This window comes from Manacus candei, unplaced genomic scaffold, assembly GCF_025592945.1.
Source record: "Manacus candei isolate 608988 ecotype Guabito, Panama unplaced genomic scaffold, ASM2559294v1 h1tg000082l, whole genome shotgun sequence".
NCBI classification, from domain to species: domain Eukaryota; kingdom Metazoa; phylum Chordata; class Aves; order Passeriformes; family Pipridae; genus Manacus; species Manacus candei.
In genome coordinates this window covers 4,091,892-4,115,692 of record NW_026138130.1, presented here as the reverse complement: position 1 = coordinate 4,115,692, position 23,801 = coordinate 4,091,892, and the positions used below count along the sequence as shown (strand labels likewise).

Sequence of the window (23,801 nt, the reverse complement as noted above, 5' to 3'; positions counted from 1 at the left end):
TGGAGAATCATTTAAAAATGAGATGTTTGGTTTTCATATGCAAAACACCACACACGCAGAGTAATATAAGCCCATACATAAGAATTTCACTTTGCAACACTGTGAGTTTTTTCACTTTATTGGGTCATTTCACTGATGAAAACACTGCTAAACAAGACACAAACTTCATTACTTGTCCTAGAAAATACTTTCAGGAAAACATATGCAATGAACTTGCCAGGGTACCTTTAGATTACCCAAAAAGTAACTGAAGACAAACCCTTTGATTACAGTTGTACTCTTGTGTTCCAGTTAACCCACGGAAGCAACAGAGTATTCAATGACTTTCCTACAGAGAAGCTTTCCTGGCTCATTATGGCCTATCACTTTCTCCATCACTAAATGGATAAATGAGTTAAAGTCTTGGTCATTTTCCCTGCATCTTCCAATTATTTCTGACTTTTTTTTGCTGCACATATTTCTTTTGCCATCAAAGTGCTTTTTTTACAACCATTTTTATAGCAATTTTTCATAACCACAAGCTGCTATCACTGAATAGTACCTCCAGTACCCTGGCCTGGTTGGGAAGCACATCATTAAGAGAAGTCATTGCTATTAGATCATTCAGTTTAAAAGGATGGTGTATGGCTGCTACTGGCACAGAAAAACTCAAGAGGAAAACCAAACAGCTGTAAACTCCAGTTCTCCTGAGGCAATAGCACACACCTTGTGCACAAAGCTCTTCCCAACCTTTTCAGTGCAATCCCAGTTTCAAAGGGGGCAGGCAGGTAACAGACTGCAAGCACAGGAGTGAAGCCCACAGGGAAATGCTCCTGGTAGTTCCAAATGCAAATATTCCCACTTCCAATTACAGAAGATCCCTTTCTTAGCTGTCAGCATGGAAAGACTGCATGTCCCCAGGCAGCTGAGTGGGAAAGTCTCTTTCCACATGGTGTATCTACCCTTAATGGTCTGCCCAGTCCTGCCTCCAGATCTTTCCTCTGTGTATCAGTGCTATCCACACTGCCTCCATTCTTTCCCTCTTTGGATGCCAAGAGGCTCTTTCATGCTGCTTACTATGCAGCTTGCTTAATCACAGCTGGCTTAATTATAATCACCCTGGCATTTTGTGTACCTGAAACACCTTTCACTTCCACGCAGCAGTGCCATGTCCTGTGTCTCACACATCCACACCACTCCAATGAGCAAGGAGTGAGTGCTGGCAAGGAGCTCTCCTGGTATTTACAACAAGCCACATCCCCAGCACAAGTTAGCCCAAAAGATTCCTTTCTGCCTCATGGTTAACAGCACTCAGAACTCCCCAGGCCACAGGATGCTGGCTTTTCCCCACTGGTCTGGATATTTGCTTCCACTACAGCAGTTTAAGTACATAAATCCTGTTCTAATACAGCTTTTTCCATGTTAGCAATTACTGCTGAACCCACAGACATATTCTGTGACCAACACTGAGAGGCAATTCACACAAATAGGAAGAGGTAAATAGATGCCCACAACCCACTTCTTATGAAAAGTTACTCCACATCTCGGATAATTTGAGAGTCTCCAGTACTGAGTAAACAGAAGTTAAATCAACTTTGGTCCAATGAATTTCAACTCTGTGGGAAAGAGCTGCAGAGAGCTGCATTTACAGCCTTTAATAGACAACCTCATTCTGCCTCTGTGGGACTATTAAAAAGAAAAAAAATGTACTCAGACTTGAAGTACAGCTATATTGAAAAATGTATCTGCTTGTATTGTGAAGAGTCTTAATTAAAAAGCAGTTTGGTAAATATAATTTTTATGGTCCTGTAATGTATCTCTTTGTCCAAGGTACAGTTTTCCAAGTAGAGCACTAGCGTTTTCTTAACTGCTCTAAAACTAAATCCGCTTCTGAAAATAAAGCTATGAAACCTATATCTGACAGAAAATGTCAGAATGATAAAAATCAGCACTTAAAATTCACCTGAGATGTCAAAGGAGAAAAGAACCTCATGATTCTCTTGCAGCTGCCAGTGCCCTCTGTTCATCTACGATGTGTACTGAGAACCTGTATCTGCTGAGGTGTGCAAATACATATGATGCACACAAAGATCTGACGTCCTGAGGAAGAAGAGTTTAAATCCCTAGCTATTCTGGACTTTGTTAAATTTTTCCCATGTTGCTGCCTCTGAAAGACTCAGATATAACAAGTAACAAATACTCCAAGTATTTAGTACTGTTCTGGTGCAAGGATGCATAGCGTGGGCACTGCCTAAGAAATATCCTTCAGCCACTTTGAAAGTAGATCTGAGATGCTCTTGAGTTTTACTTTGAATCTCTGAACATAAAATGAAAGTAGAACCGTTTTAAGCATTAATCTGTATTATTGCATTACACAAAAGCAGTTTAGGAGACTCAAACAGAACTGAGGTAGAGCGGTTTCCACAGTCACTGCTCGTAACTTCCAACACCATGTTGAAATTTAGGACAAGTAAGTACAATAAACTCTGCCCACAGAAGAGAAAACACTGTTCAGTTTGGTTTTTCTTATCAGTAAATATTTTGCCGTCCTGCTTAATTCAGAATAAACTTTCAGTGTGCTGTACAATGGAAACATTAATTTCTGCTCCCCAAACAGAAATTGGTGGGATTCTCTAAACAATTTACAGGAGCAACTTCAAAAGACGGTTAAAATTTTGCCAGCATCTTCTAGTGCAGCTACATGAGCTACACAAAGAAACAGTGATTCCAGGCACTGGTACAGAGTTCAGTGGAACACAGCATTGCATTTATGATCTTGGAATGAGAGAGTCAAAAGAACAAGGTTCAGGCTTGTGACACATTTACTGCTGACCTCTATGCCTCTGTTCCCTTTTATTATCACCACCTACCTACCAGAAAGTGAAGGTGAACAAATGGTTAGAGACAGGCTTGTCTAATAGTAGCAAGACATCATCATATCCAAGGATTATACTGTAAGCCTTAACAGTTTTACTATTTCTTTCAAAAACAATCAACAGGAAGAGTCAATATTATACTTTAAGCAAGGTGTCAGGATGGCCAGTTACGGGTTCCTAACAGCAGTTCTCCCCACTTCTGAGGCAATGCATTACCAAACTTATACCCAGAACTTTTCACCCTGTCCCCCACAGCAAGGGGAATCTGTCTTCCTGTAATTTTGGAAAGATGCATTACGCATGCAGGTTAATTAATTTGCTTCCATGATCAGACAGGGGAGAAGGCTCTTAGGATTCCTCCTCGATATGAGTCATTCTCATGGAAAGTCCCAACTTCCTCACTTACTCACAAACCAAGGACCAAGAGTGCTGAGTAAGTATACAGCTCAGAATTGCACAGACAGGTAATCTGCCATTACAAATACTTACTAAAGCATTATACTTATTAAAGCTCTCTTTCAAAGTCCTTTTTCCAATCTGAAACAAAATCACCAAACTTAATATCCAAGGGGCATCTCAAGGAATTTGTAGGCTGCCTCTACTAACCTTTGAGATACATATTTATAAAATCATAAGAATAATTGACACGGGTTTTTTCCAAAAGTTTTTCCTTTCAAAGGCCCTGCAACAAGTGGGATGTTGGAATCAACCAAAAGAACAACCTGTTGAAGAGCTGAAGGGCAGATGAACATAACTGCATTTTAGTTTGGGATGAGAAGAGTATTGGCCAGGCTTGATGTAGATGTTAACAGCACCTTAAGTGGCAAGTTCTTAGTTGAACTTCACTTACACTGTGCTAAGTGAAACCTATTTATTCTACAAAACCAGTGCCCTGCAAACCCCCAAGCTTTCCCTGTAAGAAATACTACTAACTATAACAAGCTAAATACAAGGAATGATGGAGTATGGAAATACCCAGGGAAGGGGAAAAAAGAGAACTTAAAATAGAAAGATTTTATCCTGTTCTCTTCCTGGTTTTTTAACTAGCATTAGCAAAGTACATTTTAGCAAGAGTTTTATATGTTATCTCCTCAACCACCTGGCTAGAAGGTATCCAAAGACAGTCATAATTCAGAACAGACAAATGGTAAAACCAGGCTTAAAACATGCTCATTCTTTTATCCACTCCCTTACACACAAGTGAGGAATCATTTGGACGAAAGTTTCACAGTACCTCAAAAAGAAAAAAAAAAAAAATCCTTTACCTTGAGGAACACTACTGCTCAGGTTTTTTGGTTTTCCTCCTGGTGCCAATGCCCAGCTCGCCTTAGTTTCAGGAGGCACCTCTCAAATAGGAAACAACAGCATTCTTTCAGGTTTCAATATTCATTGGACTCACTACAAACAATGACTGAAACCTCATTTTCACACCCCAAAATAAAAAAGAATGAGGAGAAATTAGATTACACAGCAGCAATTGGTGATTTCTGCTACTACAAGGAGAAGTGTTAGTAACCATAAATGTAGAAAAGGTCCCAAGTTGCATTGTACTGTTTTCCTTTGAATTTGATCTTGAATGCACTATGATCCCAAGAAACCTTTTAACTTCTCTGTTCCTTAGTTTGCTCTAATAAAACAATATATATGTACTTGAAAAGTGCTTTAATTATGAAGACTGATGACACAAACTGCAATATTAGAAACAGAATTTGTTAAAGCCAGCTTCCATCTCAATTTTGAAAAAATGGCTTGTGTTTACAGATGAAAGCAAAGTTACTTGGGCTGAACTAATCCTACAAAAACCAGATACAAGGAAGAAGTTATATTTTAAAATCTAGATTGTCAATCACAGCTGTGTCTGCAGAACAACTATTACAAGTCATCTAACTGGTGGAGGAACGGCACAGAGAGAGCAGCAACATTTAGAGGCTTTGTGGCATTAACCAGCTGTCAAAATACAGCTCAGCTCCATGGGAACACACCAAACATTCCCAGACACTCTGCCTGTGAGTTTACAAACACTTCATAAATAACGCTTAAGCATCTAACAGGAGAGAGACTCAAACATGACATTGGGGGCCAACAGTGTATGCAATGCAAAATGTGACTAAAGCTCACCAAAGAGTAATAACCAGAGCTCCTGAAGAACTCAGGATTGTTTCCTCATAGGTTGAAATAACAGGTGAAATAAATGTTTTGGAGCACACGTTGTGCAGAGAGAAGTCAGTAAAAGCCAACCCACAGTGCAAAGAGAAGAGATGTAGATGTGGAAGAAACAACTCAAAAAAGCCAAAAGTGTTGAGAGTTTAGAGAACTGCATCCTATTGCCTAAAAATAGGAGAGGAAGATGGAGAGGAACTTTAAAATTATTACTTTTGTTGTGAGCTTTCACATATGTATTAATCATCCATGGGACAGACCTTGATGGCCAGGATTTGAGGATACAGACAGCACATAGAAGTTTTTCCTTCTCCAGAAAACTAACAGGTTGTAGATACAGAGTTCTGGATTATCAGAGATTTTAGTCTGCTTGTGGTTTGTTGTTTTTTGTGGTTTTTTTTTTTTCAAGTGACAAGCCCTAATTAAGTATAATATATATACATATTTTTAGAAGAATTCTTCTCCTCTCATCACTTCTCAGTTAGCTCCTATCACTTCTGGAGTGGTTTAATCCCTCTTTTTGGCACAGCTTACAGACATAAACATTCCTGCTCAAACTAACTATAGGAATACATGGGAACACACAGTTTACTAAAAAAACATAGCAAAGAACAAGAAGCAACAACACCATGAGTGGACTGATATGACACTGAATTTTTTTGCCTGATAATTCCTGGTTTCAAGACCTAGGAATTAAGTAGTCTGGGGAAAAAATAGTTGCGCTACAACTTGGGAATCAAAACCTCCAAAATTTAAGAGAAGCTTAAATTTAAAGGTTCACAGTACTCCCCTGGAGGACTGTGCCATTTGCTGAGGCAAGGTCAAGTTCAAAGTTTTCAGAGCCCAGCATTTTGATGATTCACAAAGCTGTGCCACTGGAAAGACATGTCAGTGGTGGGAGGGGTGAGGGGGAGAAGAGGTTAGAATAAAACTCTGTGACGTTGAAGCTTTTGTGGAGGATGTCAGGAATATCAGGACCAGTCATTCTTATTACATTTGTAGTCTGTTGCTCATGTAAGAATTTTGCATGGACAAGCTCACTTCAGCAGTATATCTATTCATCTTTTCAGCTAATCTGCTTCTTCCATAAATGTTCCAGTTCAAGACATTACTCAAAGCTTTTTTTTCCCTCCTTTTTCTCCTCCTCTTTTTTTGTTTGTTTTTGTTATTGTGAGGGTAGCTGGGGTCTTTTTTTTTTTTTCCAGAAGGAACAAAACACCACGAGCAGCAAACCATCTATTTACAGGTTTTTTAATCTTCCACTGGGTGCTGATCATTATTTGAGCTATGGAAATTCATCAGAAGGATCACTGGCTCATTTTCAAACAACAGTTCCTCTTTTGCCAGGAAGCTGAAGGATGGTGCCTTCTGAGAAAACCCTGAGCATCTTTTCTGGAAGCTGACCAACACTTAATCGTGCCTATTCCACATGAACTATTTGAATATCATATAAATATTTCAGTGTGGCATCAGAAATATAAAGCTCCACCTGAGTACATGCAGTTTAACCCATGTAAGCACACACTTCTTTCAGATAGCTCCTCTTCCTCTAAAAGTACATTTTTGAATGACAGACAGTAAAAAAATTATTATAACTCAGAAGTATTTAACAGGTGGTTCCCGTGCTCTGTGTACTTATGTACACAACTACAAATTAAATTATGATCTCTGTTACCCAAATGACTCATTCCAAACAGCAATTACAGTCTGACATGCACTACAGGCATGACTGCTAACAAACTCCACTGACATTGCTTAACCTCTCTGAGTAGCAGATGTGGTTTTGGCTACTTACAAGTATGTCTAATTTTAATAATCACACTGAATTTCCACAGACTTTGCAGGTTTTCTGCCTCAAAGGGTCGGAGGACTTTTTAGGTTTCATCCAAAAAGATTTCAGCTCTTTAATAAGACATGGCTATAAATCACCTGGAATTTACTTTGGAGACACAGGTACAGCTAAAAACAAAATATGAGATTAGCATCTTAAACAGATGAGAATCTTCTACTTTTCTTATAACAATTTCCCCCCTTTAAAATGAGAATAATTCCATCTCAACGACACTGTGAAGCTACCCTAAAAAAACTTGAGTTAATCACAAACACAATACAATGGACAAGAAAACTACTGACACTATCTTCAGAGCAGTTTAGGCAAATAAAAAAAAAATCAGAAATAAGACACTAATCCCACAGAATTAAAGGATGAGAACAACAAAAACACCTCCATCTTCCTCCTGTCTTTATACATTTAAGAAAGCTACCACGTAACTACAGACTGCCTCAGTTCTACTTTGCATATTAATCTTCATTTGGGCATTTTCCAGCATTTCGTAAACCCATTTTTCTGGCTGGCCATGGGAGACATGGTATACACACAGTGTTTGGAACTGGCATGATTTAGGCCCCGTGGGTCCTTCTGGCATGTAATGAAGTAAAATGATCTGTTCCACCAAAGTTCAGGACAAAATTTCTATCCCACTGTATTCCCCGCTCCCAGTGACCTTGTTAGGCAATTATCTTCCCTCATATGTGGAAAACTGGCAGCCTGCCACCTCACATAGCTGCATAATAAATGAAATTGTCTGCCAGCAGTACCCGCCTGTCATACCTGTCTTTCACACTTGGCAAGGATTTCATTCTGTCTTCTAAACCTCTTGGATTTTGGCTGTAACTACACTCAGGCAAGACAGAAACAGTCACATCATTGGAAGAGTATCTGGGATTTTTCCTTGAATACACAAGGTAGTCCATGAGTAATGTGTTAACCTGACAAGTCACCAAGTTTGTCTTCCTTAGGGAGCCCAGCACAACAATCTCTGCTTCCTACCTGTTCCTAGTACAGCCTAACCACAAAAATCTAACTCTACTGAGTTAAACTCTATTAACTCTAATTTAAATAATAAAAACCGAAAAAAAAAATACTTTGCAGACTCATTGTTTACTCCTTTTTCTGATTTTTCTTTGGTAGTATCTTCCTAGATAGATGAGTTTTCTTCTAGATAACCTACAGCTTTTAAGACCCAGGCTGTGGCAAATCTAAATTACAGTGACCTTCAGGGATTAGATGCAGAGTTTGCACCTGCCAGGAAATAACAGCAGACAACTGAAACTGAAAAAAATCCATCTAAATGAGTCTCATAGCCTGAAAAAATTTCCTGCTTTTCCAGATAAACTGGGCAGAGTCACAGGAGACAAGCTTTCCACATTGTAAATGGAGCAGCAATCAAACCAAAAGGCATGATCCTCACTCTCTTGAGTGCTCATACTGAAGTCAAGAATAATTATTTGAAATTCTACACGTGGCTCTTGACAAGGAGACACAAGCTTCTTACAACTGCTACAGTTTATCACACCTAAATATCCTGAACTCAGACAGTAACTAAGTCAAGGGGCAGACGAGAGGAACCCTTATGTCTCAGATGAAGCATCACCAGGAATTTTTCCTTGTTCACAAAGAGCCAGCTTGGAGGCAGAAAGTAAAATTACTAAAGCTGTGCCTTCGTAGAGAAGAGTTAGGATTTAGCAATAAACACAACTCTGCAAAATAAAGCAAAGCAAAGTGTATGTTTCACTAATCTAACAAAGACCTTTTTCATTTTGATTCCATAAAATTCCATAAAATCAGGATGTTTGAATGTTTCCAGAGACACCAGGGGAAAAAACCCCAAAGCAAATAAAACCAAAACCCAGAAAATGAGGATCAAAGCATACAGTAAAGCGTCAGCCATCAAACTCTGGAGCCATAACAAAGGCTTTATAATCTAAAAAAGATTACATGGTTGCCATTTTACAGTGTTTCTGTGAGTGAGAGATAAATGAGAACATGGTAAAGGTCCAAAACATACCAGCTGAATAAAACCCAATCTGTTACATTTTCCAAGACTGCTCTATGAGCTTTACTAGAAGCAGCACAGTGAGTGTAGCCAATTTTCCCCTGAACAGGAAAACCTCAACCCTGTATATCAATGGCAAGAAGAGCCAAAGAGTGTAACAAAGACCCTTTCAAACACGGGAAAATCAAACTAAGAAGAACAAATCAGCTACTGTGAAAGAACCAAAAGTTTTCTATGGCCTAACATATTTCCAAAGGTGGGGTTTTATAGGAATCCACGACTTTATTTGTATAACCTTACACTTCACACTAATGTCATATCAGCTCTTTCAAAGTATTTCACTAAATAAAACAAGCATGAACTGGGAGAGACTCAGAGCAAAGAGCTGTACACACTTGCAGAATTGTTTGATCACAGTGAGGTTGCTCTGAATTTTACACTGAGTTTCCACTGCTCTGTTGATTTTGCAAAGCATTCTGAAAGGCAAAAACCTCCAGCTATAAGCAAATTCTGAATGCCAGCTCACTGTCCTACCCCCCTCCATTGCCTGCTGCTGAAAAAACACCCATGGGGGAGGTCAGTACCAAATTTCAACAATAAAAGAAAAATGTTTTAAAGTTGCTCCTTTGAAGAGATTTAGACAAGCAAATTGATTACTGTGACAGATCCTGAAAACATCTGATTGCAAACTGCTGAAGACTTGACAGCAACACAATGGATTTTGTTCAGAAGAAAAAAGTGGGAAAAACACCCAAATACTCCCAGTCTTTTAGGATGACTGAGAGACTTAGCTTTGAGCAAAACATATTTTACCACTTTTTTTCTCTAGAGCTTTACCAGGCATTTCTAAATAAACTAGATACTGAAGTTGTACACATTTTCAGAGACCACTGGTGTGGTTTTTCTCCAAATCTCAGATACCTGTAAAACCAGCAGTTTCCATATAAGAAACTATGGATACAGAAAGATGACTTAATCACTGATCTCAGAAATTCATTTAATTGCAGTATAATGCTTCCTGCAAGTATTACCACTGGAATTGGTTATTTGTTTTAATAATGGACTTGCTATGACGTTTCCTAGGAGCAGTGGGGAACTGCCATGAGTCTCTGGAAGGATTAAAATAAGAAAGAATCAAAGTAACACAGTAAAGTCTCTTAAAATCAGTTTTTGACTGCTACTTATGTATTTTATATATCAGAGAAACCAAAGGCCAAGGAAGAAAGGGAGCTGGGTAACAGAAAAACAAAGTTTTTTGGAGTTTCATGATTTAATAGGTTTCACTGCAGAACTACTTTGTATTTTTGTCTTTTAGAAACAAAAGTACTGAACTGCATCTGTCCCTTCAGCAAAGCACAGAAAAGGTATAGGAAAAGAAAGTAGAGCACAGGAATACAAAGTGAAAAAGTAAAAGATGAGTTTCAGTTCTGTGAAATATGCTCTATTAAGACTGATGTCACCAGAATGTCTCGTGAAAATGTCTTTTAAAGTACAGAATTTGAGGTCTCAAATTAATTTCTCTCTTGCTTAAAGCAGTATCAAAATTATGTTTTGCTATTTTCACACTTTATCAACAAAAGGCAGGGTTTTTTCAGGGTTTGTCTTGGGGGTGGACACACATATACACACACACCACACACCCCTCAACAGGTGCAATGGTACTGGTTAAAACAGTTGTAGCAGAAGAAAAAAATATCGTCTTCATTGACATTTTAATCAAATATGTTGTCTGGCTAAAATCAGGGAAATTTAATTCTTGAAGCACAATCTTGCATGCATGAAGTAAGAATGTGAGAGCTCACTTATTTCTCTGCCAGTGACAGTGCTACCAAGCCACCTAAATTATGACCACACTGAGATCTTTGTGAGCACATCTACAGCAACAGGAAAACTGGTTATACTGCTTTCAACCTGATTTTACTCAAACATTGTTCAAAGTCTGGGGAGCCTAAGTAACTCCATTCACTATCTAATTCCTTCCTGATATGATGGGCTGTACAGTGTTTGAGTATGTGTAGGCAAACCAAAGTCTAACAGCAACAGATAAACTCGGATGTCTTTGCACTAGGACAGGCTCTAGGCAGGGTGAAGCACAGAAGTTTCTGGCTTTTGGTTGGGCTATGGAAATAAAACAGCATTTTGCTTTCCCTGCTGGGTTACTCCTAGCACTGTTAGCACTGGATGTAACTAAGAGGATGAAGTTCATCTGCAATCCCCTCCTGAGCCCCTCGACATCTCCCATCTCCCATCGGAGCAGCTGCAAGCCCCTCCCGCTGCTGTGACATCCTTAAGTAGCCCGTGGCCACCTCACTGCCACCACTTCAGCCCTTTCTCCTGAGCTACAGAGAGTGCAGTGTTTTCATTGGCACAGTTGGAACACACAACCAAACATCTGGAAAACTGTTTCAAAGTCAAAGCTCGCATTTTTTATCTCTTTCTTAGTATTTAGCAACACCTGAAAACTCAGACCCTGCCCAGAGCACTAATGTTGTGCTCCAAAAGGCCAGTTCAGAACATGGACAATTTTAACACATAAACGATGTGGGAACCAGCTCAGAAATGTGTTTATGCATAATCAGAGTCAACCAAGCTCTGTATTCCAGGATCCACATTAAAGGAACAGAAGCAACCAGCCTACTCCCTCTTATTATGTTGTTTGCTAATGACATTATTATTTGTAGCTGTTATTATCACTCAGCTGAACAAACATTTTCGTTATTGATGAACATCATATGCACCTGATGTCATATGGCACTATACATCTGCAAGGAAAAAAAACACCAGTTGTACTGTTTGAACTGGTGGGGAGATGCAACTAATGGAAACATGGTGCCAAGGTCCTTCAGCCAATTCCAAGCTAAACATAAACTACCAGGTTGGTAATCCTATATAGGATGGGAATATTGAGAGTTTAAGAAAAAATGCTGCAACAGCTGAAGTCATTGCAGTGCATACAAAGCCTGAGAGGCTGAAAGGACAGGCTTACATCTCCCATTCTTTGATCTACAACCTGTGACTCCCACCTCTGTCTGCACCAAACATGCAACAGGAGCTTTCCATAGCTTCTGTCTTCCCTGTCACCACGTTTTGTCTCCAACGGGAAGGTTGCTCCCTGGCAACCAGAATATGCCTTTCTTGCAGCTTCTCAGATCAAACATTCAGAAGATTTAAAAAGATAAATTCTGTTTAGTTGAGTGCAAAGATTTGCAAGCTCAGCCAACCGTATTCTCAGGCAAATGTGAGGACAATACAGTGTTGTTATCCTGGTTTTCTGCAAGTGCTTCCAGAGAGAAGCAGTCAGTATCAGAACATGGCTCCAAGTGATACTGAGTAAGTCTAACTGGAATCTGTGGTAAGATTCAACAAAGTAAAAAGGCTTTTCCAGCTTCTTTTCCCAAAGGACAAAACCTCTGTTACTTCACTCATTTCATCCCCACCTTATTAACACACCTGCACAGGCAAAAAGTATGTGGGTTCTCCATGTAAAACCCAACTTCGAGGAAAAGAAATCTCTCCGAAACTTTACAGTCATAAAGTCACAACGAATGCACAAGGAAACTCGCAAGTCTCAAGAGTATTTTCTCCCAGATGTTGGCAGATACATTTAACTCATCTTAGTTCCAGCCTTGATACAATATTGTACAGTGTCAGCTACATGGAAATTTCTCCAGTTTCTACCAGGGAAGGGCTGGGGCTGTGCAAGGACAGAAGTGGGTGTTGCTTTGCAGCACACACAGCTGAGCTCAGCACCATCAGTCCCGTAAGGCTGGATGAGAGCTAAGGGATGTTTCCCAGCTGGACAGCTCAGGGCTCACCCTGTGTGAGACAGGGCTGGCAGCAAACCATGGAAGAGTGACAGCACTCAGTGGGGTCCCCCAACCAGGCGTCCACACTTGGGCTGTTGCAATAGGAAAAACCAGCAAGAAAATGAAGAAAACACGGTGAAAATGAAGAAAACCCATGTTTGTCCGGGCACACAGCAAGCAACCGGTAACCCAAACTACACAACACGTCAGGGGTCAAGCAGCAGCAGAACAACTCTGCCATCCAGTACAACACTGCTCTTGCTGTCCTATCTCTTCAGAGTCCCACATCCAGCTCCAAACATTCCCCCAACTGCCCCTGCTTCCCTCCAATCCCTCACGCACTGGGCACAGATGGTGGACAGACACACACTGCAGTGTTCATATACAGGCTTTAAAAGGTTTTACAGTACAGAAACTGAGGTACTGCAACGTGCACTTCTTTTGTAGCTTTCCTAACAAATTACTTTGGGAGACTGAATGGTTAAGCAGGTCAGCAGGGGTATTAAGTGGACTTTGGAAAATAAGACCCCGATCAGAAGGGTGTAAATATGCTGCTCTTCATTTACTTGCTGCAACTTCACCCACCAAAAGTCCAAATAAGAGCTAAAGGACCACAGGAATAATATCAAAATCAGAGAGACACAAACAGGCATGGTTTTAAGTTGCCTTTAACTCTTACTTATTAGACAGCAGGGTGCTCCTAGTAACTAAAGCAAAATCAAATACAGCAGAACAGGGATATATTCTCCCACCATGGTCAGCCTGAGACACCTTGCCTACAGCAAAAGTTTTCAATTACATGAGTCTGGCATCCTTTTTTGTGTTGTTAAGAGGATAAAACACTAGATATGATTGTCTTTCCTTTGAAGTGTTTGAATGCTCATACTACTGCCTCACCACAGTGTCTGAGAAGTATTAACTGTACAGCCCAGCTTGGAGAGCTGCTAATTCAAAACAGAGCTGTGTAACTTGCATGGTTTGTTTAAAGCAAACAAAGAAAACATCCCTCTGTTTGAGACTCACTGAAAAATTTTTTAGTATTAGGATCAGCTTACTTACTGGAAAGCAGCATGAAGTAGTAGTAAGAAAATCAGATTTATAAAAAAAATTAAAAGAAAAGAAAGAAAAATACCAGAACCATAATACAAGTACATAATTTTTTCAATCTAGACTAGAAATAATGCTAAAATCCTTCCATAGGCCCCCAAACAACATTTGTTTGTCAATGTGATGAAGCCTTCAAGAAAGTATAAAAACCTCCAGAATTCAAGCTTGCCATCACACATATGATGTGTGTATCAAAATGTTTTAAAAGAATTTCGAGCTCTTTCTTCACCATCTATAGAAGCTTCATTTTCCAGCAAATGACATTGCAGTAATTGGCAGTTAAATTTAAGGAACTGAAAATAAAAGCGGGTTGTTTTTTTCCACTGACTGACTTGCAATAAAGTCATCACATATGTGATTATTAAGTCTTGTAACAAAAAAAAGAAAAGAAGAAAAAAAAGAGTCATGATGCTCAAAAGAGTAATTTTCTGTTTGAGTGTGTCCCTTTGACAAACTGAAATCATGCTATGTCACGGCTTTCAGAGTATTTTTTACTTACGAAAAATTTCCATTTTAGGTTATCACAGCCATTGAGTGCTGCTGCTAAGTAAAATCAGTTTTGTTATCAACCAGACAAGGTTCAGACAAAGCTGTTGCTGTTTTGGTAATTAATTCCTCATCATTTATTTCATGTGGACAGAAATTTCTTCCTGGCTATTTTTCCATTTAGAGTCCTAAATCATTTTACAAGTTTCATCTGTCAATCAAATTGAACCTTGCTGTAGCAGCAGCACTTGTATCCACACAAGTGGCAAATCAGTTTATAAACATTTTGAATTATTGTGTTTGCATAAGCTTTTGTATTTAACTGCACCAATGAAAGAGCAGACTTAAAGTGGACTGCCACATATGCTTAGATAAGGCTTAGCTATGATAAACTGACTCAATCATTAAATACCTATGTAAGAGCTCATTTTCTCCACAGAAAAGATGGGGATGATGGGGATTAATTGCTAAGTTTGCTATAATCACATATTATGGAAGATGAATGGCTAGTTCATCCCTAGAAAAAAAATCATTAAAATAAAAGACTTTTCCAGCTTTTTATGCAGCATTAAGTGTTTTCCCACAAAATAAAGCTGGAAAAGCCCTTTCACTGTTTCAGTGTTTGGGGGGGAAGGTGGGAAAGTAAAATTTGATTCTTAAAGCAGGTTACATTCTGCTCTGTGATCCAAGAACAATTCTCAGTCTGATTTTTGGGTTCAGCACTGATACACATACTTCTTATAATTTTTAAAAATAGATTTAACCTAATCTTTACTACATTTAGAACTTCAGTAATTTATACAGTAAAGATAAATTTATATGTATTTTACTTATGTTTTACTTATAATTACATATTTACTAAATGCACTAATGTGTACTTTAGTTAGCATACTAGATTCCAATCACTGCTTATTTAAAAAACATATCCTTGAACTCAGCTGTGCATAAGATAGACATGAACTCCATACAAGAAATGTGCATGAAAGTACATTTCAGTCAAGATTTGGCCCTTTCAGGAAATAGCTATTAGGGTTATAATATACATTAAATTTCTATGAATCAGTATGAAAGACTTCTTGCCAAGATTCGCTTTTTAAAAGGAGAAAGAAATGCTACTAAGTGTTATATTCAAAATCAAAATGCAGCTCTGAGAAGGTGAACACTTTGCTGCAAGAAGTCAGCAGCTCCCTCCTTCAAAGTTTTGAAATGAGGCTTATGCAATGCAGAGTTCTAGTGATGGAAAGATTGGGTTCACAGTTAGTAACTAGTAAGAGAATAAAGAAATAAACAACAGAACAATGGACAAAAGTAGGAGATTGAAACTAAAAGCAGATTTTGGTCACAAGAGGTCCTTTCATTTGTTCTTTTCTCCAGCTAGGAGTTGGAATAAAAAAAGAACAGAACTCAGTATAAGGAGAGACAACGAAGGACTGGCCTATTTTGGCTTCTTCTCCACTCCTTAAATACATATCTATATAAACTTCTAAGCAAATAAACACTTCTCTTTGCTTCAACTGCCACCCACTGGAAAAGGAAAGCAACATTAATTCAAATTTGCAAGACCCAAAACAGGTCAGGAAAACCAATCTGGCAGATACTGGTACAGATTACATTAAAACTCTGGGGTTGCCCTGAAAATCTTAGTGGCACTGCTAGAAATAAGCAAGCTTGCAAATTAAACTGAAACAAAAAAAACAGAATGCAGCAACAAATCAGAGCTCTACTCCCTCTCCCCACCCTGGGTCCAGCCAGTGGGCAATGGGGTTGTATTACAAAAGTTTTGGGGAGGAGCTGGAGTTCATGAAGATGAAGGGAGAGCACCAGGACTGACAGCACCCTCTGACACACACGGACAAGCAGCATCGCACAGCCCGGCTCTCCTCATCACTCTGGGCTGTGATGCCCCTGCAGCACTCCAGGTCCATCTCCATACTCTTATTGCTGCTCTCTCTCCCACCTGCTCTTGCCTTACAGCAGAAATCAAACAACTGCCTTGCCTAAATGGCAGCTTTGGCATTCCTGCTTTCCCTCATCAGCAACCTCCATATCCCCTTCAATGGACACACGGGGTGTCTGTGGCACAGATCCAATCAACTCATCTTTTAAGAAACAGAGCAAGGCACTTTCAAGTGCCAATGGCTCACTGCATTCAGTCCAAAGCAGAAATGGATGCCTTTTAGCTCTCAAATTACCTGGAAGAGTGCAGGTCCATATTAAGAAGCTCTTGCCCCTGGGATGCTGCTTTCTCTGTCAAACAGAAATCTTAACTGTCAGCTCCTGTCTGTTACGGAAGTAAATGTAATCTGAGAGTGCTCCCACGAATTCCCTGACACACGAATCTCCTCTAGGTGTTTGGCAATCAGCATCCCCAAGTCATTAGTGAGAAGATGTGAGTTCATGGAGGCCACAGTCATCAGCCAACAGACATAAAGAAACAGCTAAACTCTTGTTGAGCAATTCCCAGCTCAGCATGAACACAACGTTAACAGACCAGCACACTGGATGTGAAGAAATGTGATCATCACTGCCCAGGGACTGCAGGAACCAGACTATTTAAAAAACCAAAGCCAGGTATCTATCAATACTGAAAGCATCTATAATCAAATCTACCCCTTCACCTGCAGAGATACTTGTATGACTAAAGGTTTCAGATCTAGATTTTAATTTAATCTGAAAATCCAGAGTTCGTTATCAAAATGAAAGATCCTGGTAGCATCTGCTTGATGTAAGACAGCCATCTGTGCTCTCTTACAGGAGTATACATTAAATACATTTTATAAAAATAGATCAGGAATAACTCTTACTTTCACAAGACCTTTTCAGTAAGATATTCTGACACACAACCGTGTTCTTTAGCAAGTGAAATATTTTCTCAACAGGCCCTAACAAAGTCAGTGAGGTACAAAATGCCCACTGTGGTCACAGTTTAACCAACAAAACACAGTCACCCAGAGGCATTACAAAACATAGCACAACTATCTTGAGATAAAACATACAGGGCAGTCAGTGTCATATTTCAAACATGACAGTCTTTCAACACTATTGTACTATGTCTATTTATCTTGATTTTCCTCGAGAATACAACTTAAAAGCATATGATGAGCACTACTTGTTACTGGCTGGACCATAACTTTCTAACAAACTTTCACACAGGGTACTTTTGGAAAAGGAGGGACTGTTTTTTTAAAGAAAGAAACACAAGATTGCTCTTCTGTTCAAACAAGAATCAAATACAGCCTCATCCTAGAAGAGCATAGTTCAGCCATCAAACAATGTGTTAGCAATAGCTTTGTACTCAGAATTTCCCACACAAAGGCAGAGTGCAGAAGCCAAGCTTAACCTTGAGTTTGGCTGCTAGACAGTTTTGATCAAGTATCTGTCTGTATGTTCAAGCACCTAAATCTTATAAAAAAAAATCTGGCTATAAGTTAAAAAAAAGAAAAGCTTTACTAACAGAAAGACAAATCCAGTATCACAACCAAAAATCCTTCTTCCCTTAAGCTCGTCTTCATAGTAAAGATTGATACATTCAATGCACTGAAGTAAATTAAGTATCTTTGGTATAATGAGGAACAAAGTGGTCTTGACAAACACTCAGATTTCATGAGTTCCTTCAGCAGAAAAACTATGGCAAGGCTTAAATTGCACTTCCTCAAGAAACCAGAGAATATGATAAAGAGTCAAGTATACAAACAAGGATTTCATCAGATCTGTAATAAACTGGTGTTGATGGGAAAAAATAAAATCAAACACTCAGAAAATAACTTGACATTTGAGTGCTAAACATGCATGAAGTTTTCTCTCTGTCATCTCATCATTAGCAATTTGTCACACAGCAAACAAGGAGGCTAAACCAACAGAGGTCTAGGCTTCCAGCTCCAAAATCAGTAGTATGAATTACTTCATGGGGAAAAAAGCTGAGGCTGAAGTTTAGATTTACTGCATATGTTTCAAGACATGCTGTATTGATAGCAGGTAGCCAGGATTAAACCAAGTCTATAAATACCTAAATCATTTATGAGACTGCAAAAAGACTAAACAAAATGCAAAGCAAAGCCACTCATGCACAAAATCTACATGACATTTCAGAGGTTTTCAGCCATCCAGGAGGTGAGAAACAAGATACTAATTCAGACAACTCCTCTGAGCCCAGTGAGGTGGAAGGGAAGTCAGCCCACAGGCACCTCTGCAGAAAGGAGGGGAACTCTCACTAAGCTGTTTGGGAACAGCTTCTTTCTGTTTGCCACAGAAGTGCTCACTGCAATGATACCTGGACCTATTAGCCAGTCTCTTAGGAGCTATCCCAACTCCAATCTCACTACCAGTGGGTGAAAGTGAAACCACTTGGTTACATTTCAACCAAACAAAACCATGGTTTGCTCACAACTCTAAGGAAAAGTATCAGAAACAGCAGGATATATATATATATATATATATATATATATATATATATACACACTTTGCATAACTGTTTTGTTCTCAAAAGCGGGCAGCACCTTGGAATTAAAAATAATCTCGTTCTGGGGCATAGAGAGCTGCTGCTCCCCTTTTTTTTTTTTTTAAAGTTTGATGGTTGGCTGATAAAATGGGAGGAGATGGTAAGCACACACCCTCCTGCCTTTGCAGTCAGGCAAGCATCATACAGGGCTAAAAGCTTTATGTGCATCAGTTTTGTGAAGTTATCTGTGATAGTCATTCCCAGACTTTATGGATGGTGATTATTACCATATGAGTACCAACTATGCTTAAATATCCTTAAATAAACTTTTCCAGAGAGAGTATTACCCTCAATGGCAAAGCAATTACCAGGAAACACATAATTTCTGCAAGAGGATACCATAAAAAGTATTCTGTGGTTTTATGCATTTTCTTGGCTTGAGAAATATTCATGAAGAATTTATTTTATGGCCTGCCTCTTGGATTTGCAGCTACTGACATAAATCTGTGCTGCATTGCTCCCATCTTTTCAGTCAGAAACTGTCAACTCTATTGTAAATCAGAAAAAAAGCAACAGGTTCAAAACATAGCTTACTTCATGGATGTCAGGGCACCCTCCTATCACTGAAAGGCAGACATAGTGTCCATAAATTTTAATTGAAAGGAAAAAAAAAACCAAGCCCAGAAACCATCAGATTTCCATTTTCTGTATCCATGTCACTTGTAACAGAGCCTGGTCTGGAACAGACCAGAAGTAAATCTTGCATGACATTTGCCAAGGTGAGATTTGTGCAGTTCCCAGTGTTCCTGTGTGCCAGATCCCTCAGTTCTCTACCTTTTCTGGTGCCTCTGGTACAGGAGCAGCCCACTGGTGCAGCTTCCAGTCAAAAAGGCAGCATGGATAATCTAGGTGGCCCTGCAGAGCTACAGGCAATGCACTGCCTCATACAGAGCAGACTTTGCAAAAGTACTCAAATACCATAAAAAGCTTTTGGGGTAGCTCTGACTTAGAGAGGCAATACCTCTTTAAGAAAGTGCAAAAACTCTTTCGGGTGGAAATGACTGCCTTTGAAATGAGAACACAACACAAGCCACTTCAGCACTATTTTACCAAGGCTGTAAAGAGCTCTCCCAGGCTCATTTCTCTTAATTGCATCTTTGCAAAGTGCAGCCAAGCGGATGCAGAATGATTACTTTTAATGTGCTACCCCAGTGGCTCTGAATGGCTGGTGTGGCTTTCCCCCTTTCCTCATTCCCGCTCCTTGTCCTTTGGCTCTACAGAGAGCTCTACAGAACCAAATTCTGCACTCAGATTATTGCAGGTAAAGGAAGACTGAGAGAAAAATGACAAGTTTTGTCATGGACCAATAGTTTAAAAAAAATACTGGAACACAAACTGTTTTGGTGCTTTTTAGGCAGCTTTTGGACAGAACCCGATAAGCAGAATGGAGAAGATGCATTTAATGCAAGGATAAACCCAGAGAAAAGTCACATAATCTTTCTCATCAGCAGATGATTAACAGAGGAATTTGGTTCCTAATGAAGTCAGCCAGCCCCCAGACTCCACTGGTAAATCCCTTCTTGTCATCTTTCACATTCAGCTCTGACTCATCTGCAACAAACATTTCAATCCATAGCCTATTTCTTTTTGCCTCCATTCTTTTTACCCTAGGTTAGGGATGTGCTTTGTAAATGCAACCAAGGGGATGGTGGACTATAGGTCCCACCTCCAGTCCCTCTGGAGAGAGGTGATGAAGGGGCTCCTCTTTTTGGGAGCAGCAGCTCCAGCTATGGATGGGCAGCATGTCCCCAGGGCAGAGGATCTGTGCCTCTGCACAGTGGCAGGGTGACAGTGCAGCCCTTCAAATGGAAACAAGGATGGATGGTTAATTTAGACTATTAGGCTCTGAAGTACTCCTAGAATCACAGGTTGCTGTAGGTTGGTAGGAACCTTAGAGATCACCTAGGTCCAATCCCCCTGCCATAGGCTGGGACACCTTCCACTAGACCAGGTGTCTCAAAGTGCCATCCAACCTGGCCTTGAACACTTCCAGGGATTGGACTCGACCTGAGATGAACTTTAATTGTAATGACTGTGGCTTTTAGACATCAGAATAAACTCAGAGGCCTGAAAGCTTCTACGCTTTTCACAGGAAATCAGTTATTTTAATAACAGATGGCATCTTTCCAAGTTTTATTGTTATTTCCTTGATCTATATAGCATCAAATAGCCAAGTTCCCTTTGAGAGATTCTTTTAAATATTTCTCTTTAAGAAAAGCAGCTAAATTTCCCAAGTTTTCTAGTTTGGAAATAGTTTCTAGTTCATAAATAATTCCTTCTTTACAGACTATCTTTTTGCCTATGCTGTGTGACAAAAAGTAAAAATTATTATGCTATTTCACTGTTCCATTCAATAAGAAAAGTATGACCCTACTGCATAATTATGCCTAATGAAAAGGTGGATTATCATTCATTAAATACAGAATGGAAAAAAATTGAGAATCAGCTCTTTTCTAGTGAGAACAATACAAGCATCTTCCTGACCAATTATCTCACAGGTATCGACTGAACAGAATTACCATATGACTTATTCATTAACCACACAAACATGACATCTGTGTAACTGAATATATTTCTCTGTGTGTTTGTATCAGCCACTGAGTGGCAGCAATTCCTTTATACCTAAATCTGAATTATGAGATGTAGGATGAAAATTTCAAAGTATTGCTAACTCTTGATTCTTTCATGCTGCCTCTAAATTTTTTGAGTTTAGCACTACATGCAAACAATAACAAGTAATGAAATACCTTTATTACACGTTTTGATTTTTAAACAGTCAAAACTTCAAAAGTAATATATTTTATTTTGATAATCACACATCCTTAAAAGTGGGCTATATTCAGTTTTACAAAAAGATAACTTTGAGTAAAACTATGTGGATCAAGAAAATTGAAAATTGAAAATTCCAGCATTTCATTATTTATTAAACTAAAGCACACACCTGTATTTTATTATGAAACCCACAGTGAGGGTGAGAAACATTAAAAAAAAAAAAGATACCTAATCCTATGTTTTGCAGCCTTAAGTTTGCTTCTCTCCTTGGAGCATATTTGCAGGCTCCCACAGGAGTGTCTTGAGGTGACCAAAATCTATCAGACAAACAGCTAACTTTTTAATATAGCCATTTTCAGGAACTAAATAAACAGGAAATCCTGCATATACATTTTCCGAAAAAAAGATGGTTATGATTATTGCTTAACCACTTAAGAAGCACTTCTTCATAGTGTCATGCTCAGAAAGCTACTCTGGTTTTGCTTGGTTATAGCTTCCTATTTGATTAGCACAACGCTGGACTGCATTATTTGAGAGATAGAAAGCCAGAGAGGTCATTTGCTATTACATTGTTAATAGAGTAATGACTGTACAAGGCCAAGGACCAAGAAAGATTTAAAACGCACTAAACACACAAGTGTATCCAGGATTTTGACATTGGCTATTTGTAGATATATTAGATACTGCAATTCAGTCTTTAAATGAGTTTCTAAAGCTAGGAAAATATTTAATACGAGAACTGATTCTCCCATACCCGTCTGCTCTGCACATTCAGTTCTGCCCTATAAAGGCAAGAGACAGGATACAGGGCAATATTATCCTTGCACACAAATGTCCTGAAAGAGCTTCTATGTCCAGATCAACACTCTGCTCTGTGCTATCTTGAACAATCTAGAAGTGAAGTGGTGTAACAGTCAGGGCCCACAAGTAAACAGATGTCAAATGTAACCACAGAATGCCATGATCCAATTATTTTAATATTTCATACCCTAATGCAAACGGGGAATTCTCTAGTGATGAACTGAAAATTGTTTTTTTAATAGATGCACGCCTGGCATGTGCGTACACAAAAGCATCAGGCATTCCTCCTCCTTCATTCCTTATTGTCTGTCGCCATTCAGCTGGAAACCTGAGCGTGTAAAAGATTGTGCATTTTATCTCCTAACTCGCTGTCGCGCGGAGACTGGAACAGAGTATCAAGGCGGCCGGGGAGGAAAAAAAGAAGTTGGCATTGCCAAAGTTGGCATTTCTGCCGAGAGGAAACTCCATGTTTCTGTCAAGGACCGGCGGCAGGGATCTCGCTGCCTCCTCGCACGGGGCACGGTCCCGTCCCTCCCGCAGCCCGACAGACTCTCCCCGCCCAGGGTCGCGCTTCCCCGGGACCGAGCGAGGCGGCCCCATGCCCGGCACCCTCGAGGGGGGCAGCGGGGAGGTTTGGGAGGACAAAGCCCGCAGCCCCTCGCCCCGGAGCCCAACATGGAGGGGCCGCAGGAGCAGCCCCGGTGCCGGGGCAGCCCCGCAGCCCCTCCGGCGGCACCGCCCGGCCCCGCGCCCGCCCCGCCGGGACGAGCCCCCGGGAGCCCCTCGCTCTCTCCCTCTCTCCCTGCCCGCCGGGCGCCCCACGGAAGCCGCCCGGGCCGGAGGGAGCCGAGCCCGTCTCGCTTCCTCCTTCACCCCGCGCCAGGCGGGGCAGGAACTGCCGAGCGGAGCGAGCCCCGCGCCGGGGGCAGGTACCGACACTCACCCGCGTCCTGGGAGCCGTCGGGGGCCGCGGCCGCCGCCGAGTTTCGGGCGCTGTCCCGAGAGAGAGAGAGAGAGAGAAAGAGAACGAAGGGAATGCGGGCGAAGGGGAAGGAGGGAGGGAGCGAGTGTGTCCCCGGCCCAGCCCGGCGCTCCCCGCCCCGCGCTCCGCTCCGCCCACGGGGCGCAGCTCCGGCCGCCTCACCTGCTGCGGCCGCCCCGCCCCGGAGGTGCCGAGGCGGGTGGGCGCTGTCGCTGCTCTGCCTTTTTTGCGGCTCGTTCCCCTGCCTGTTCTCGCTCCCTGCTCTCCCGTGCAGGCGGCTGCCTGTGGGAACGCCGTAAGCCTTCGTTCTGTGGCCGGGGGTGCCCGGGCCGGCCGCTGGCTACTGCACCTCACCGCACCTCACCTCACCTCGGCGGGCGGCGTGGCGTGGTGATGGGGCTGCAGCCCGAGCAGCGCTTTTGGGCTCGGTTGGCTTTTGGGATATTTTTTTTTTTGGTGTTCTGGTCAGCTTAGACCAGTGGAGAGCACCTGGGTTTG

General features: G+C 40.7%; 1 protein-coding gene across 2 annotated transcripts in view; it reads right to left on the bottom strand.

Annotated features, from left to right (window-relative positions):
* Positions 1-23,488, bottom strand: part of PRKCD (protein kinase C delta) — a 60,290-nt gene extending 36,802 nt beyond the window's left edge. The window contains exon 1 of one of the 2 annotated variants that reach the window (XM_051811420.1): positions 23,265-23,488. The gene's annotated coding sequence lies outside the window, so the exon portion shown is untranslated. The remainder of the gene's footprint in view (positions 1-23,264) is intronic. The other variant, XM_051811421.1, reaches the window with a different exon arrangement.
* Between the last annotated feature and the right edge of the window lie 313 nt (positions 23,489-23,801).